Source organism: Podarcis vaucheri (genome assembly GCF_965113315.1).
Source record: "Podarcis vaucheri genome assembly, chromosome: 7".
Taxonomy (NCBI): Eukaryota; Metazoa; Chordata; class Lepidosauria; order Squamata; family Lacertidae; genus Podarcis; species Podarcis vaucheri.
Genome location: NC_138765.1, coordinates 9,060,521 through 9,077,666, shown reverse-complemented (window position 1 = coordinate 9,077,666; position 17,146 = coordinate 9,060,521). Strand labels below are relative to the sequence as shown.

The 17,146-nt window shown below is 43.1% G+C and overlaps 1 pseudogene across 1 annotated transcript; it reads left to right on the top strand.

Annotated features, from left to right (window-relative positions):
- Window positions 1-11,829: 11,829 nt before the first annotated feature.
- On the top strand, window positions 11,830-14,048 carry LOC309537636 (forkhead box protein G1 pseudogene; annotated as a pseudogene). Its single transcript has one exon. The product of its transcript is annotated as a forkhead box protein G1 pseudogene (transcript).
- Window positions 14,049-17,146: the final 3,098 nt, after the last annotated feature.

Below are 17,146 nucleotides of genomic sequence, written 5' to 3'. Positions count from 1 at the left end.
GGAGTTCCACAGGAGCTCTACCTCTGGATGAGACAACATTGGAGAGATGCCCTTCAGGAGTTTTGGACCACAACTGCCATCCACCCTACTCAGTTTGCAACTTTTAAAAAAAGTCCTCATGAAAATTTGTCAGCATTTTAGTATGAATTTCTGTACTGTATGCAATATTGCTGGATGTGCCTCTTTTCTGCAAGCAATTTTTTTCCTCAGTATAATGCATTTTCCTACGCTGTTTTCACAGATACATTCAATGTGCTCTTTAATGGTGTGCGAATTTCGGAACGCAATTTTTGTGTGGGGGAGGGACTGCACTGCAAAGCGACGCCATTTTGTACATTATATTCACTAACATATACATCCGTGTGCGTACTTTGCTGGGATTTTTTGTGCACTCAGCTGGATAACTTCGTTGCAAAATCTGGAGAGGTGCAGATTTCCGAAGATGGCTGGCTCTCCTGCTGTTTCAGAAGTTGCAAATTACCGGTAGCTAGATTAATCTCTCAATGCTAACTGAACCCAGTTCCTTCCCAACCCTATGACTGCCACTGTACTCAGGACATCCCCACCCCCCAAAAAAATTAAATCCATTTGCAAGCCTTTTCTCTGAGCCTCAAAATCCTTTGTGGGTTCCCCCCACCCCACATTTGGCTCAAGACCCTCATACAGGGACGGGAGGAAGAGAAACGTTAGCCTCTTCCTCCAACCCCAAGCCTGGCAGCTGCCCATCTCTCCTAATGGGATATAGGGTTACCTTCCTCTCTGCCTTTGTTACCAGAGTGGAGTCTGGGGAGGGGGAAACCAAGGCGCAGCCATTCATCTCCCCTCCTGCAGCACCCAGGAATAGGATGGGGATCCTGGGGTTGCTGGACTCCAAGTCCCATCAGCTGCAGGCAGCATAGCAAGCGATCGGGGTGATGGGAGTCATAATCCAGCAACCTTGATGTAACGGACATGGCTAAAGAAATGTGGAGCCAGGTCGACATGTTTAGGCAAAATAAATCTCCCCGAGTTCCTAAGAACATAGGAAGCTGCCACACTAAGTCCATCTAGTTCAGTGCTGCCTACTCTAACCGGCAGTGCCTCTCCAGGGTTTCAGGCAGAGCAATATTTCCCAGCACTTCTTAGAGATGCTCTACGGCATGTGTAGGCAAACTAAGGCCCGGGGTCCGGATCCAGCCCAATCGCCTTTTCAATCTGGTCCGTGGATGGTCCGGGAATCAGCGTGTTTTGACATGAGTAGAATGTGTCCTTTTATTTAAAATGCACGTCTGGGTGATTTGTAGGGCCTGCCTGGTGTTTTGACATGAGTAGAATGTGTGCCCTTTTTAAAATGCATCTCTGGGTTTATTTGTGGGGCATAGAAATCCGTTCATTTCCCGGCCCCCCCAATCTAGTCCGGCCCCCCACAAGTTCCGAGGGACAGTGGACCAGCCCCCTGCTGAAAACGTTTGCTGACCTCTGCTCTAGGGATTGATTCAGAGAACTTCCGGGGCCTTCATTTGTCATGCGGCCCCTGGAAGGTTCCCAACGGGGCAATGCGGCCCTTGAACCGAAAAAAAATTTTTGTTCCAGGTAAATGTGTTTAGGATGGCAGCATTGGCGCCGCACTGAACTCCCAGAAGTAGTTTGCATTTGTGCATGGCAGTGCAAAGGGTCCCTTGCTCATTCGGAAGCCTCTGTTCTCATGCGTACACCAACCCTGTGGGGTTTTGAGAAAGCGTTGTGGGCGCCAGCAACAAAATGGCTGCCTCGGGGGCATGCGGCATTGCACAAAATAGCCTCCACGACCCTGGTATTCAATTTCCAACCCTGGGGTTTGGTGAAACGTGGACCTGTTCAAGGGGATGTGTTATCAGAGAGGCCTCGTTAGCAAACGAGGACTGAGGAGGAAGAGGCAACCATTGTTTTTCAGGGGAAATGTACTGAGAACTTTGATGGGCGCCATAGGAGCCGCTTGCAGGGATGAAGGCAGCACATCGGCGATTCCTCCCGCATGATCATTCCCTTGCACTGATGCCAATCTCTCAAAAAAGAATAGAGACAGTCATTTGAGGCGTAAATGCCGCCCTATTCAGCTGCCTTTGATCCTTCAGCATATTTCATTCCTTTGTGTGGAGTTTCAACCGTGGGTGATGCAAAGAAATAATAATAATAAAGCTCTGACGTTTCCAGAGCTCGGTCTATATTAAACTGAAAATGTGTTATGCGCCAGAAAGATAGGAAGGACTCGAGTGCCACATTAGTCTGGTATCTGTCTCTTGCAAAGAAACCGACTCTGAAACTTAAGAGGGCTCAGAAGATAACTGAAGAATTCGTCACGATATGTGGCTACCAGGCTCGGTAGCCATATTCCCCTCACAGAACTGCAACTCCCAGAGATCCCTGTGGGTGTTAAAACACTCTGGGAACTGTAGCGCCATGAGGGGAATATGGGTGTGTGTGTGTGTCCTATCAACTCTCAGCACCCTTAAAGAACCACAGTTCCCATAAATATTTGGGTGAAGCCACCGCTGATTTAAATTGGTACTATTCTAAGACTACTTGCAGAAGCACTGTAAAATTAAGGAATGTTAAAATGATGTCTGATGGAAAATAAGGGGTATTGGTGCAAAAACTTTTAAGAATATGTAAATAGGGACTGACAATTGGAAAAATCATATGTATAATAGGCTAACATCTAGAGTAAGGGTATGCTAGAGGGTAAGGACTTGCTGAATCAAATATCTGAACTGGAATACAAAAAGGGAGGTGTGAGGAGGTCAAGAAACTAGGGGATGAAGTACAAGATATGAAAATACTAATCTATTTTCTGTTTGTTTGTTTTTTTGGTTTTTCTTTTTGTTCTTTTTTCCTCTTCCCTTCTTTTGTTAACTGTTTTCTATTGTGTATTTTTTATGTGTTTTATTTTTGCATTTTTATATTTTTGTAGTTTTTCTTATGTTTAAATTCTGGAACTTCTTATTGTTTGTGAAACTTTAATAAACATTCTTATTTAAAAAAAAATTTAAAATGGTACCATTCTGCTGTGAATGTATGGCGTTTTCTGTGGCCCAAGGCACCAAAGTGAAAGAAAAGGGTTTAGGGTGGCAGGGGGGGGAAAGAAGCAAACCTGCCAGCGCAAGATGCTCGAGGCAGCGAAACATGGAAGCTGTTGTGTCATGAGAAACTGATGTCAAATTATGGGAGTTCCTGGCCAGACTTAGGGGACGTTTCTTGGGGTTTTTTGTCCCCCATGCTGAAGTGCAGGCAAGATGCTGGGACTCTGAAACAAGGCAAAAGGAAAGAAAAAGGGGGAAAAACACAACCCTGTGCACTTTTATGTTGTGAACCGATCTGAGATCTATAGGTATAGGGCAGTATACAGATTGAATAAATAAGAATAAAATAAGAATAACTTATGAGGCCTTTAAGCCCAAGAGCTGACACCCAGTTACAGTGGCGCCCCGCAAGACAAATGCCTCGCAAGACGGAAAACTCGCTAGACGAAAGAGTTTTCCGTTTTGGAGGTGCTTCGCAAAACGAATTTCCTATGGGCTTGCTTTGCAAGATGACAATGTCTTGCGAGTTCCTGCTGGGTTTTTTTCCTCCCCCCCCCTTTTCTAAGCCGCTAAGCCGCTTATCAGCTGATCTGATAAGCTGATAAGCCGCTAATAGCGCTAATAGCGCTAATCCGTCAATGGGCTTGCTTCGCAAGACGAAAAAACCGCTAGACGAAGAGAATCACAGAACGGATTCTTTTCGTCTTGCGAGGCACCACTGTACTGAATGCCCTGTTGAGGCCTCCTAGAATAAGTTGGAAATAAAAATGATTTGCTCCACAAAAGGGCCATCATTAACGTGGCACTTGAACGATAGGCCTGCCATACATCCTTAATTTCCTGGACGTATCCGGTATTTGTCCGCCGAAAATAACATCCAGGCAGAATTTTCAGAAATCGGTTAAAATGTCCAGGAAAATCCAGGTGTATGGTAGCACATATCGAAAGTGTTGGGGTTTTTGTTTTTTTTGCAAATTTCCTTAAAAATATAACTCAAAAGCTGTATATATTTTATTTTTGGGCGATTTTGGAAAGGAAAAAAAAGCCCCATATCGGGGTTTGTTAGTTAGTTTGTGAATTTCCTCAGAAACACCTCAGAAACGAATTTTTATTAGCTCAACAACTTTTGTGTCTGGATTGTCACTTTTGGAAATATGGCCACCCTATCTTAGCCCCAGCGGGTTCTGCCTTGTTTGCCAAATGGCTCCCACACGACACGTGAGAGAGAGACTTGACGCGCAATAAGACGGCACTAGGCGCTGTGGCGGAATCGCCGCCCTCCATTTTGTGCCAGTAATAGCGAAGAGAAAGGGCTTTGGGAGGCGGGCGTCAGGTGAAGAGGCCCGAAACCTTCTCCGATTCTGACAGGAATCTGATCCCGGCTGACGTAATGAAATAAAGAAAATAGACCGAACCTTTGTTCAATATGCTATGGCGGCGGTGAGGATTAAAATTGCACAAAAATGGAAAACCCCTGACTTACCAACGGTTGGAGAGTGGCAAATGAGGCTATATCAATATATTGAACTAGCGAGACTAACACAAAAAATAAGACAAAATAACATAGTTAAATATAAAGACGAATGGAATAAATTTTTAATTTATTTTGAGACCATCCAGGGAATAAATAACTTATCAATAGACGATAATTAAAATCATCGATGTATAACGTTTTAGTAATACTGCAGAAGTAATATAAGAATAGGTAATTCCAAGACCGAGTTGGACGGAAGTTCTGTTTTCTGCCATTGTATATGCTTTGTTTGTCTCTTTTCTTTTTCTGTTTCTTTTCTTTTCTATCTTTCCTTCTGATGGCGTCTTTTTTGTATGTATATATTTGTAATACAATGTAAACTGTGTATATTTCTTAAATAAAACTTTAATAAAAAAAAAAATACCTCAGAAACGAATTTTTATTAGCTCAACAACTTTTGTGTCTGGATTTTCACTTTTGGAAATATGGCCACCCTATCTTAGCCCCAGCGGGTTCTGCCTTGTTTGCCAAATGGCTCCCACAAGACACGTGAGAGAGAGAGACTTGACGCACAATAAGACGGCACTAGGCGCTGTGGCAGAATCGCCGCCCTCCATTTTGTGCCAGTAGTAGCGAAGAGAAAGGGCTTTGGGCGGCGGGCGTCAGGTGAAGAGGCCCGAAACCTTCGCCGATTCTGACAGGAATCTGATCCCGGCTGACGGGAGCCCGGCCATGCCTCCTCAGCTGCCCAGATGCTGAGAGACGGGAGCAAGAGGGCCGCCAAGTGCGGAAAGATGGCCGGGGCCTGACAGGAGCTGAAAGAAGCAGAAGGGCTGGCAGGACTTGACAAAGCGGCGCTTTTAATGGAAGTGAAAGGATCTGATGGTGACAACAACAACAGTGGGGGAAAGATGGCCAGCGAAGAAACTCAGGGGCTGGAATGGCGCGTCGTTCAACTCAAGGCCTGCAAAAGCCGTTTGGGGGCCTGAGGTGGTGACAAATCAAAATGGCGCCCACTGCCGCTCGCACTAATTTGGACGGAGTTGTTGTTGAAGATAAGGCACATTCATGTTTGTGGGTCCTCTTCTGTGTAGTCTAGGCATTCATCCACACTGTTGTTTGTTGTGGACAGGGAACTTCCCGTGCTTCCATTATTTCTCTGCTGGCCATGTGGCATTCCCTTCCGAATTTTATTATTTATTATACTGAAATATACTCGGAGTCAATAGTAGATTTCATGCTCTTTATTCAGCTCATAGCGGTGAGGAGGAATGGAAGTTCCCCCAGAATGTCTGCTTTATATACATTATTTACACAATGGGCCCCACGTGATTGGCTAATTCCGGAATTCTCCTGTAAGCCAATCAGGTTGCGGATTCACTTCCACCTGGAGCTGGATTGGGTGGCTCCTGTGGACCAATCAGACTGCTGCATTCTGGATCCTATTGTTCTAGGACCAATCAGACTGCTGCATTCTGGATCCTATTGTTCTAGGACCAATCAGACTGCTCATTTTGGATCCTATTCACCTCAGTACATAACATATACATTATTTATTATTTGTATACCATCCTCCATCGGTGGTTCAAAATATAAAAATGCAAGATAAAATCACACAAAGGGGGGGGGGGATTAAGAAAAACGAGTACAAAACAAAGAAACCGTCTTCCCACAGGCTTTCCACACTTCCCTCACTCCGGACTTTCTCATGCCCTCTCATTTTCGGAGCATCCCTGGTATGGGAAAATCCGAATTGTGAGAGGTGGTGTGAGGGATTTGGAGCAGAGCATCATACAGACAATGGAAAATTAGTGGAGGTAAAGGAAGCTTTGCCATTCACACGAAGCAGCAAGACATAGATGAGCTTCCTATCAGGGTGGGCTGGGATCTACTTGGTAGAGTGATCTGAAGTCGATTGGCGAGGATTTCCAGTTCCCATCTTTTTTAACAACAGCAATAACAAAACGACTCCCTTCTCTGCAAAACCATACTGTTGAAATGAAGATACAGGAATTGGTTTTTGTGTGGAAAGATTGTAAACTCCAGTTCAATTCTGGTATTTGGAAATAATGCCCAGACGCAGGATTTGTTCAGTCTTAAGGGCATGTCCACAGTATTGCTATATACAGCTGAGATCCCATCACACGCCGGCAAATTCAGATCACACAATTGTAGTTGTCTAGTGCAACAAAGCTGCTTCGCTCAGATTTGCTTTTTGCAGTGAAGCAAACTGACGGTGGAATGCAAACTGTGAGATAACTCTTGCTTTGACACAATGTCATCTAACCTCCCCGCAAACCAATCAGAGTAAATGCTCATTTAAACAACCATTTCCTTGCAATCAAATCATAATGAATGCCCAGTGTTTGGCCAGCAGGAATTGCCCTAAGGGTGTGGTTTTTCCCCCTGTTTGGACACAAGTTGGCAGATCTTTTGGTGCTGCTAAAAAAAACAAAATAGATGCCGTAAGCCTGAGACTGTTATAACCTCCTGGTTATACACATGACAACAGAAAATGATACATACACAAAAACAGATCTTTAGGGAAGGGGGACGGGAATATTAAGTCCTGAAACAAAGCTGCTTTCAAAAGCATCGTTTTTTTCTTGCTCTAGATAGAAATGATAATTTTTTGTAAGTACGGTACTTGTTAGGGATGTGAAAATGTTGATAATAGCAGAACAGACCCCTTGCCTTGGGGGGGGGGTTTCTTATCTCTTATTTCTCTGTTCTTAGGTTCCCAAGTTGACTAGCGTCACAAAGACTGTCATAAAGACTTGTCTTGTGAATCTCACAAGAAGCTGAGAAGTTTGTTCTCGAGACCATTCAAACTGTGCTCTGCAACACAATCTAAAGTGTTGTAAATATTGTATTAAAGCTAGATCCATAGTATATGTGGCCAGCTATGCAAAATTCATTCCTATACTTTATTCAGAACAAAATAAAAAAATTCCTTCCAGTGACACCTTAAAGACCAACTAAGTTAGTTCTTGGTATGAGCTTTCGTGTGCATGCACACTTCTTCAGATACACTGAAACAGAAGTTGCCAGATCCTTATAGAAGGATCTGGCAACTTCTTATAGAAGGATCTGGCAACTTCTGTTTCAGTGTATCTGAAGAAGTGTGCATGCACACGAAAGCTCATACCAAGAACTAACTTAGTTGGTCTTTAAGGTGCCACTGGAAGGAATTTTTTTATTTTGACTATGGCAGACCAACACGGCTACCTATCTGTAACTTTATTCAGAACAATCTGCTTTTTAATTTCATTGTACACAGGTTGTACAGTGACAATAAAGTTATTATTATTTCCTTATTAATTTGATGAAATTTGTTTGTTCGTTTAAATGAAATTATTTGTTTCCCTTTCAAGAGACACAGCTCCACTCTAGCACTTACAATCCCTTCCTCTTCTTTTTCAACACAGGAAAGAGCTAATTGCAAACCGTTATTTAATTTATATTATATACTTCTGTCCCCTTCGAAGAATAACTGTCATTTAAAAAGGAAAAAAAAGTTTCAAGCAAATATTCAAACGGTAACTTTTATTAAAAACAATGTGGAAACAATTTTATGGGATTTGGATATTTGGCTATTCCTGCTGTTTCGTTCCCTGATCAAACTTTTTAATAATGATTTTACAAGAGCTATTTATGCAATTATTTGCAGGTTTCGATGTTGACTCCATAGTGCTCCCCTCCCCTCCAGTTCTCTTAGATTGCGTCCAAACCCTACCTTTCGGTTCACTTTGATTGACAGTGGATGACATGGCATGACTAGGAGCTGAAGAGTGCTGTGATTCAAGCCCAAACCTTTAACATGTTTATGTTGAACAAACTCCCATGCTGTAAACTGCTTTTAAAACACATTTTTCACGGGTTTCACCAATCCGGCTTGCAGGATCATGGTTCGGAGCACACAGGATCCGGACGTCTCCTTTATTTTATTTTTTTTCATTAATATTTTATTAAGTTTTATCAATAGAAAAGTTCAGAAAAATACAAAAACAGAAAAATACAAAATTACAAAATACAAAAATACAAACATTAAACACACAAAGAAGAAAAAACACATATAAAAGAAAACAAAACTCCCTCTTTTTTGATTTCTCATCTTTAGTTGACTTATTTTCCTGACTTCCTCACGCCTCCCTTTTTTGTATCCCTTTTAAGAATTGGTTCAGCAAATTCATATCCTATTAGTTTATCTATTATCAATCCCCTCTTACATTTTACCTTGTTGCTAGAACCCCTTCAATTCATTTCAATGTCATCAGCATTCAAACCGGACGTCTCCTTTAGCCCAACAGAACAGGGTAGTTATTTAACTGCTGATCGTGTCCAGGTATGTGGAGATACTGGGAATGATTTTATCTGTAAAAAATAATCGGAGCAGAATTCATTGAAGACCTTTCGCCTGGTTATTTGTAGGAGTTTTGGTCCGTAATAAATTGCCTGCCACCTCATTTTTGTGTCTGTTCTTGATTTTATTGTCTTATCTTTTTGTAAACCGCTCTGAGGGTTTTTGTGTTTTTTGTTTGTTTTGTTTACAAATGAGTGGTGTATAAATATTATGAAATAAATTAATAATTTGTTGTAGTAAGAATGGTGACTATGAGTTCATAGTGATGCAAAAATTACTATTCAAGACATTAAAGATTGAGGATGTTGTTAAAGCTGTTAAAGGAAAACCATCGGAATGTTAACAGGAGAAAAACCAGGCAAAAAATGGGAAAACATGAGGGTTGCTCATTAATTTGGGGGGAAATTATCAAGATTTTTAAAAGTTCAAAATTTATTTTGAAAGAACTAGAGTAAGCAGGGTGAATTATCAAGATTTTTTTTTAAAAAATCTACATTTAAATAAAATAAATAAAATAAAATGAAATAAATGTTTCTTTCATTGGACAAGGTTTAATGAAATGAATTATGGCTTACTGTCTGTGCAGTGGAATTTTGATTGCATGTAATTCACATTTTCTAACAAATAATACATTGTTTTAAGATATTAAAAGGGGGAATTTTTTCCAGTGTCCATACGACATTGGTGTCATCAAGATATCGGCCTGTCATAGTATCAGTCCCCAAATTATATCTGGATATACCCTTTTTTAAAAATAAATCTTTTGCAACAAATAAATCTTTCCAACAGTCCATTTGTGATATCACAACGACCCATTCACAGAATTAAGTCTCCATCAGAAAGCACCTTAGGAAAATGTTCTCATCCCAAATATTTGATGGAAATATTTAAAACACATTAAAAATCCACTGAGTAGCATTTAAACAAAAAACAAAAAACTCTGAATGCAATTAAATAGTTGGCTTTTCACAGAAATGCTCTAGTTCTAAAGTGCATATAAAATCAGAATGCTTTGGGGAAATAATCATAACTATTGTTTTAAAAAATGCTTTGGAAAAATAATTTATAACTACTGTTGTTTTTTGTTGTTGTTATTTACCCAACCTTCAACATAAGGGCAGACTACAACAAATTAAAATACAACATTAAAAACAGTGTAAAACAGCTGCACAGAGACCTGGTTTTGTTTGTTTAATTATGATGTAATATGGAAAATCTCACATGACCCGGGAAAACAGAGGACAGTGGGTGCATCTGAGTGTCACTATTTTTGGGAGGGATTAAAGTGCTTTCCATGAATTTAGACTTGTGCAATTAAAGTGGAGAAAATGTTCTGTTGACTCTCTGTAACAGACGCACTTTTTGTGGTCTGGAAACTGAAAGAAACGCATTGAAAAGTGGGATGAACAAATTAATAACAGAAGACGTGCAACCCCCAAAAGCAAATAAAGATTATTGCAGGATGAATGCTTGTTGTTTTATAACCACCCTGCAAACAAACTGTAACAAATGCTCCATAAAGAGTGAGTACAATTATTCCTGCATTACTGAATAATTGGCAATTACTATTGCAGATGCTCCTGTGCATTTTCAAATAATTTTAAAATAATTTGCATCTGCAGCTCTAAATGTGTTCTTCCAATGTTGTTTGATGGTCTGTTTTAGCTACACATTCTTTCATCTATTTTCATAGCTACCAACCACTTCGTGGAACGGCGGGTGGCATGATTCATGTGGCAGAAAAGGCAGACTAAAAGTGTGAAAATAAATACACGGATACGCAACATTATCACATTTCAAAAGGCATAATTTAAAATATACAGGTTCATATTTCTTGAGAAAGCATAATCGTCGAATTTCAGGCAATTAATTATTTACTATGGTTTAAGCCCAGGACGGGGAGGGGTTATTTTGCAAAATGGATTCAATCTGTCCCCTGGGAGATGGAAAGCAAATACTGTCAGACACTGTATTGTTTGTAGATATTTTTTAACTATGGGGAAATTATTATTCTCTCCCACCCCACCTGCTCTCCCCAAAGTATCTTAATAAAACACTGGAAGTGTTCTGTATCCTGGGTTTTATATCAAGCAATGCATTTAAGATTCATGCAAAGGAACTGTGCTATGTCAACACAGAAAATGGGGCAGGAATTTGCCACATCGCTGTCTGATCAATCAATAAGCAATTAACAGCAGCAAATAAGTACGCCAAACAATAATCAGTTGCTACTTCTATTTCTTTAAAATATAAGACACTAAGTCTGGGAAAGATGACAGTATCATGGATATTTCATAGAATCAAGTCAGGGGTCAGCAAACTTTTTCAGCAGGGGGCCGGTCCGCTGTCCCTCAGACCTTGTGGGGGGCCAGACTATATTTTTTTTCGGGGGGGGGGGATGAACTAATTCCTATGCCCCACAAATAACCCAGAGATGCATTTTAAATAAAAGCACACATTCTACTCATGTAAAAACACACCGATTCCCGGACTGTCTGCAGGCCGGATTTAGAAGGCGATTGGGCCGGATCCGGCCCCCGGGCCTTAGTTTGCCCACCCGTGAATCAAGTGTTGTACTCCACATTAGTCTGAGCAGTTCTGTTTAAATTAATGGGCATCTACTAACTTCAGTGAGTCTACTCTGAGTATAACTTAGTTGAAGGCAGCCCATTCTCTTCCTCCCCTCCGTTTTATTATCACAACAACCCTGTGAGGGTCAGGCTGAGAGAAACTGGTCTAAGCCACCCAGTGAGCTCCATGACTTTGTGGAGAGATATAAGATCAGGGCAAAGGCCCGTCTGGACCAGCGTCCTGTTCTCACCGTGGCCAAATAGCTACCCTGGTGGGAAGCTTGCAAGAAGGTCCTGAGCAAAACAACTGTCACGGTCTGGTTCACGGGCAATCAAAGTCCCAGCAGGGGACGTCAGGACCGGGGGAAAGATGGCGGGGTGGGAGCAGGAACAGGGGTCCAGAAGCCAGGAAGCCAAGAGTCCAAGGGTCAGGAAGCAAGGAGACACGAAGTCAGGGGTCCGAGGGTCAAGAAGCAAGGAGTCAAGAAGCCAAGGATCAGGAAGCAAGAACCCAAACACAACAAGGCAGGAAGCTTGTTGCTGTGGCAAAGAGCCGAAGGGAAATGCTGACCTTATATCCCTTCCCAGCTCTTGCCACCAGGTGCTGTGAGTTTCCAATTGACCTCACCTGCGCGGCCGCACCTTGCCTCTCCAGAACAAACTTAGGAAGGCCCCAGTTCTGCAAAGTCCTATTGCTCACAGGGCCTGGCTCCTGCACACACTCCTGACAACAACATTATCCCCAGCTGCGATTCCCAGCATCTGGCACCCAGAGACTTTGCTGACTCCGATACGGGAGGTAGGGAGCACCCATCACGGCCAGCCTTTCCATCTGTGAATTTGTCTAATCCCCTTTTAAAACCTTCCAGGGTTGGAGGCCATTACAACATCTTGTGGCGTTGAAACCCATAGCCCTGTGGCAGTGCATTCCATAGGCAGCAAATCTCAGTGTGTCTGTGTGTCTGTGTGTACACTTCTGGATTCCTTGAAGGAAAGATGGGGGAGCAGTGAATACCGTCATCATATTTATGTTAATCTGGGCAGGATAGTATATTTGCACTTCTTTGGGAGTCGAGAAAGGAAATGTCATCATCACGGCTAAATCAACAGTGTGTTAGAGATGGCAGTTGACAGCAGTATGATTTTGAGATTTAAGTGATGGACTATTAAACACTAATTTCCGCTTGGCCTCTGGACCAAATCAGTACTTTTCTTCCCGATGAACTTAACAAAGTGCACATTTCAGCAGAGTGTGTGTCAGTGGCCGCCTTGGTAATCAAAGCCGGAGAACTGCAATCTTTCTTTCCGCTGCCGCCCGCAAATGAATGAGGATTTGGAGAGGGTTTGGCCAGCAGCATCACAAAGGTGGGATTGGCTAGAGAGCAAGAGGCCGAGCCACTTTGACAGGCTCAAAAAGAGAGGGAATTTGGTGGTGTCGATGGCAGTGGATGAGATGGGAGTGGCTCCTTTGCCTCCGGCGTTAAGCAAAACATCCAGTTGGTTTGTTGGCCAGGTTGACTGGGGCTGTTGGCCGGACCTGGGAAGGCCCCAGCAACGTCCACCTTCTCTGATGAGCGATGGAAGGGTTAAACACAAACAGCTGGGTCCTGAAATCTCCATTCAGCATCACTAACCTACTCCAAGATGTGGCCTCAAGCGGCGCTCCCAAGGGACCACTGTCATCACCGTTGTTGAGGGAAGAGGAGAACGTCGTCGTAGCAGCAGCAGCAGCCGCCGGTGAGGAACGGCAGAGGTTGAGAAAAGAAGATCTTTCTGGCGAAAGGAGAGGAAAACACGAGAAGCCACCTTTCAGCTACAACGCCCTGATCATGATGGCCATCCGTCAGAGCCCAGAAAAGCGCCTCACTCTCAATGGCATCTACGAATTCATCATGGGCAGCTTCCCGTACTACAAGGAGAACAAACAAGGCTGGCAGAACTCCATCCGCCACAACCTCAGCCTCAACAAATGCTTCGTCAAGGTGCCCCGGCACTACGATGACCCTGGCAAGGGCAACTACTGGATGCTGGACCCTTCCAGCGAGGATGTCTTCATCGGAGGCGCCACCGGAAAGCTGCGCAGGAGGCCGTCAACTTCCCGGACCAAGCTGGCCTTCAGGAGAGGAGCTCGGCTGGCTTCGGCTGGAGTGACCCTGGCCGGATCTCTCTACTGGCCTCTGCCTCCTCTTTACAGTGCCTCCTCAGCCTACCTGAGCCATCCCCCGGGCACCTTCTCTTCCATTTTCTCCCACCAGGCTATTTCTCCTCCAGCGGGGCACAGACAGGTGGAAGTAGATGGTTCCTACAGCAACCACCAGCAGATCGCCACAGCGATGTTAGCCTCGGCCATCCCTTGCAGCCTCTCCTCACCCGACTGCCTGGACTCCTGCTCTGTCAACTTCCTGGCCGGACAGGCGAATTACATCTTCTCTCAGAGACATCACACCCTGCCAATGAGCCCTCAGGCTGTCGTCCCATCCAAAGCCACCAGAGATCTCCTCGGAAGAGGTCCTCCAGCTTTCCCCGGACGGCTTTCTCCTGAGCTTCCAAGCTACTTTGCTTTTCAGAATCAGGGCGTTCTTTTTCATCCAAGCCTGCCTTGACTGTATACCCTACAAGCCTCTTCTTCCCTGAAAGAAACATTATTTTTTTTAATTCCTGCCTGCTAATATTTGAACCCAGTCAGCCTCCTGTTGTGCTGCGTGCTGCATTGGTTTTCCACCCGTGGTCCGTGAAAAACTCCGGAGAAATGTTGACTTTTCACCCCACGTGTTTCCTTCTGACCCTTCACTGTCTTTTCTGGTGAAAGCGAGGACCTCTATCAACGTTTACCAACGTGAACTAATTTCTTCGAATGCCTCTTGCTAACCTGAACTATGAGAAAATCTTTGAGGGCTAAGGCAAGTCAGCAAGCTTCCCGTGTAGGTCCGAGCTCGGCTTTGCTGCCGATATTTGGCCTCAAGACTGGCACTCTGAACGCCAAGTGAGACAGAATTGCCCCAGCGGGTGCCAGTCGGTTTTGATGCCCATAAATTCTGCACATTTCCCCTTGCCTTGACTCCACTTCTACCCTCCCAATGCCTTTGATCAACGTACTGAATAACAGAACGGACTTTTGAACTGGCACAACTGAACAGCGGTAGCTGCCTGCTTCTTTGCAGAGCATGAAATAAGGCATGCCTTATCCTTCACCCAGCAAAGTTCTAACTTAGCTGGGCTGCTATGATTCAGCCATTAAGCCTCTCTCCTGCGATTACGACCTTTGATCTGTGTGATCCTACAGGGGACATTGGTTTAGGAGCCATTGCAATCAGCAAGACTTCTGTTGTGCTAAATATATTTAAGGCTGAAGAGCCCGTGGGTCTCGGACATCATTGTGTGGCAGGTTCGGGGGTTGCTTTTTTTATTGGTAATTCATAAGCAGCGTCAACGTGCATGGCATTTTCTGAGGTGTGTGTGTGACCCCTATCCCCCAAGGAGCTTTGACTATAAATTTCATCAGTGCAGTAAGCTAATAGCAGAGGGTGGGAATGGAAGATAGAGTTTGGTTGCGCTTAGTGTCAAGCCTCATCTGCAGCTGTAGCGCATGGTCTGGAAGAAAGAAGAATTCCAGGGCAAGGCAGGTATGTTGTCGTCGCCTCCACCTGAGCACCTCTGCAGGCAGTGCAGGGAGCCGGCAGGTAGAATACACAACTTGCAGTGGTTCACGCAACTCACTGGAATCATCACAGGGCAAAATGCCCCATGTTTCTGGACTTGGGAGATTACCAGTGCAATAATGCCTTTATGAATTGGGCCCAAAGGCCCTCCTAGTCTAGTGTCATGTCTTCAGCAGAAAAGGCTAGCCTCAGACGCTGAAAGAAAACTCACAAGGGTATCTGCACCCTCTGTGGATTTGTCCCTATAGCATCTTGGAATCTGTGGCGCACTGCTTTTAAACATGGACATGTAATGTATAATTATCAATGGCTGGTGGACCTTCATAGACTGGTCTTCTTTGGAAATGTAACTTTAAAACCCCCAAAAAAACTAGCAAATTCACTGTCTGGCCATCACCACAGCTTGTGTCAACGAACTGCTAAAGTTAATTATGTGAAGCATTTCATTTGTGCGTAAGCTGCCAATCGGCTTAATTGGGAGAGACTAAAAATCTGCCGTTTTGACAGAGATGGAGGGTAATTGCTTGATGCTTGCTTGCTTGCTCTGTCTGAGCAGCACATCCAATCCTTATAATTTGAGGTACTGGAGAAAATGCAGTAAGGTTGCAGTTCTAAGCGTTTGACGGAAAATCCTACTATAAATGTGCTCAGTAGGATCTGCACAAAAGAGTGTGTCAGAATGTGCAAATTCTGGATTAAATTGCTTTGTGAATCGGGCTCCAGTATCCCCCGATTTCTGCTGGACTTAATTCCTAGTAATTAATTGTGCTTTTAATTGCCGGTTGATAATTGATACCCCAGCCCTGAACACATTTACACAAGGGATCGAAACAATCAAGTCCCATTGATTTAAGGGTTGTGGTTTTAGGCTCTGTGGGTTTGGAAGTGAATTTAGAGACAATCAATTTCTATAGTGTATTTATTCCAAAGTTTTTGCAGTGATTGTAATAGTACTATTATTAATTAGTTCCTACAGTGTGTCTGTGTGTGTGTTTAATTATCCTTTATTCATGTGTGTTTGTGTGTTTTACGACTCTTCATTCAGAGGAAACACAAACTCTTAATGTGCGGCAAGAACTTTAGCTTGGAAACATCCACACCCTGAGGGAGCCAAGACCAATTTATATCATTCACCTATTCTGATTTTTTCTTTCATGTGCATGTCTGTTTAAGATTTGGCTGAGAAGCGACAGATGATATGCTCAAAAGAGAATACAATTAATGTTTTAGGACACAATAAATCTTCTTATTCATGGCTATTTTTAATGGGAAAGCTCAAATGTGCAAGCTGAGGCTAATTTTTAGGGTGCTTTGCTTGCTTAGCTACATTATTTCCAAACTGTGCACTAGTTTGAATTGGGATGGGAGGGAGAGAGAGGATGAAATCCATCAAGCATGTCTTATGTCCATAAAGCCGATAAACATGCGATATGCACAACAACTGTGTGATCAGTAGACCTGTAATTTTGTTGAAATTAATTGTGTTTGCATGGGAGAGAGAAGCTCCGTGGAATGCACCTTAGAACGTCCGATATCGCAAACCACAAGTGAGTTTTACCTGCGTGAAACAAGCCCACAATAAAGATACATACTGATCCATTTGTTTCCCAAACCCGACGGCTGTGTTTGATTGTGAACTTTTCATTTTGGCCAGTACAAGGATCAAGGAATCGAGATGCAGGGATCATTAGGAAAGGAACCCAAAATCAAACTGCCAATGCGAATGAATGAATTAATTAATTTTATTATTACGGTCGCAGACCAGTTCCGGCTCACTTACAATATCAGGAAAATCATAAAACACAACAGGAATACATTGAATTGCAATTGGGTATAACAGAGACAATTCAGATGTAGCGGCAGTTAAAAATATATATTAAATCTTAGGGAACAAGCTGTGCTACCAAAATGATGACGGTTTTAAATGACAATTTTAGGTTGTATTTTAATGATCAAGATTTAATAAGCTGCCAATGTAATCGCGCCATTATACAAATCTGTGCTGCAACCACATTTGGAATACTGTGTATTTTTAAAATTAT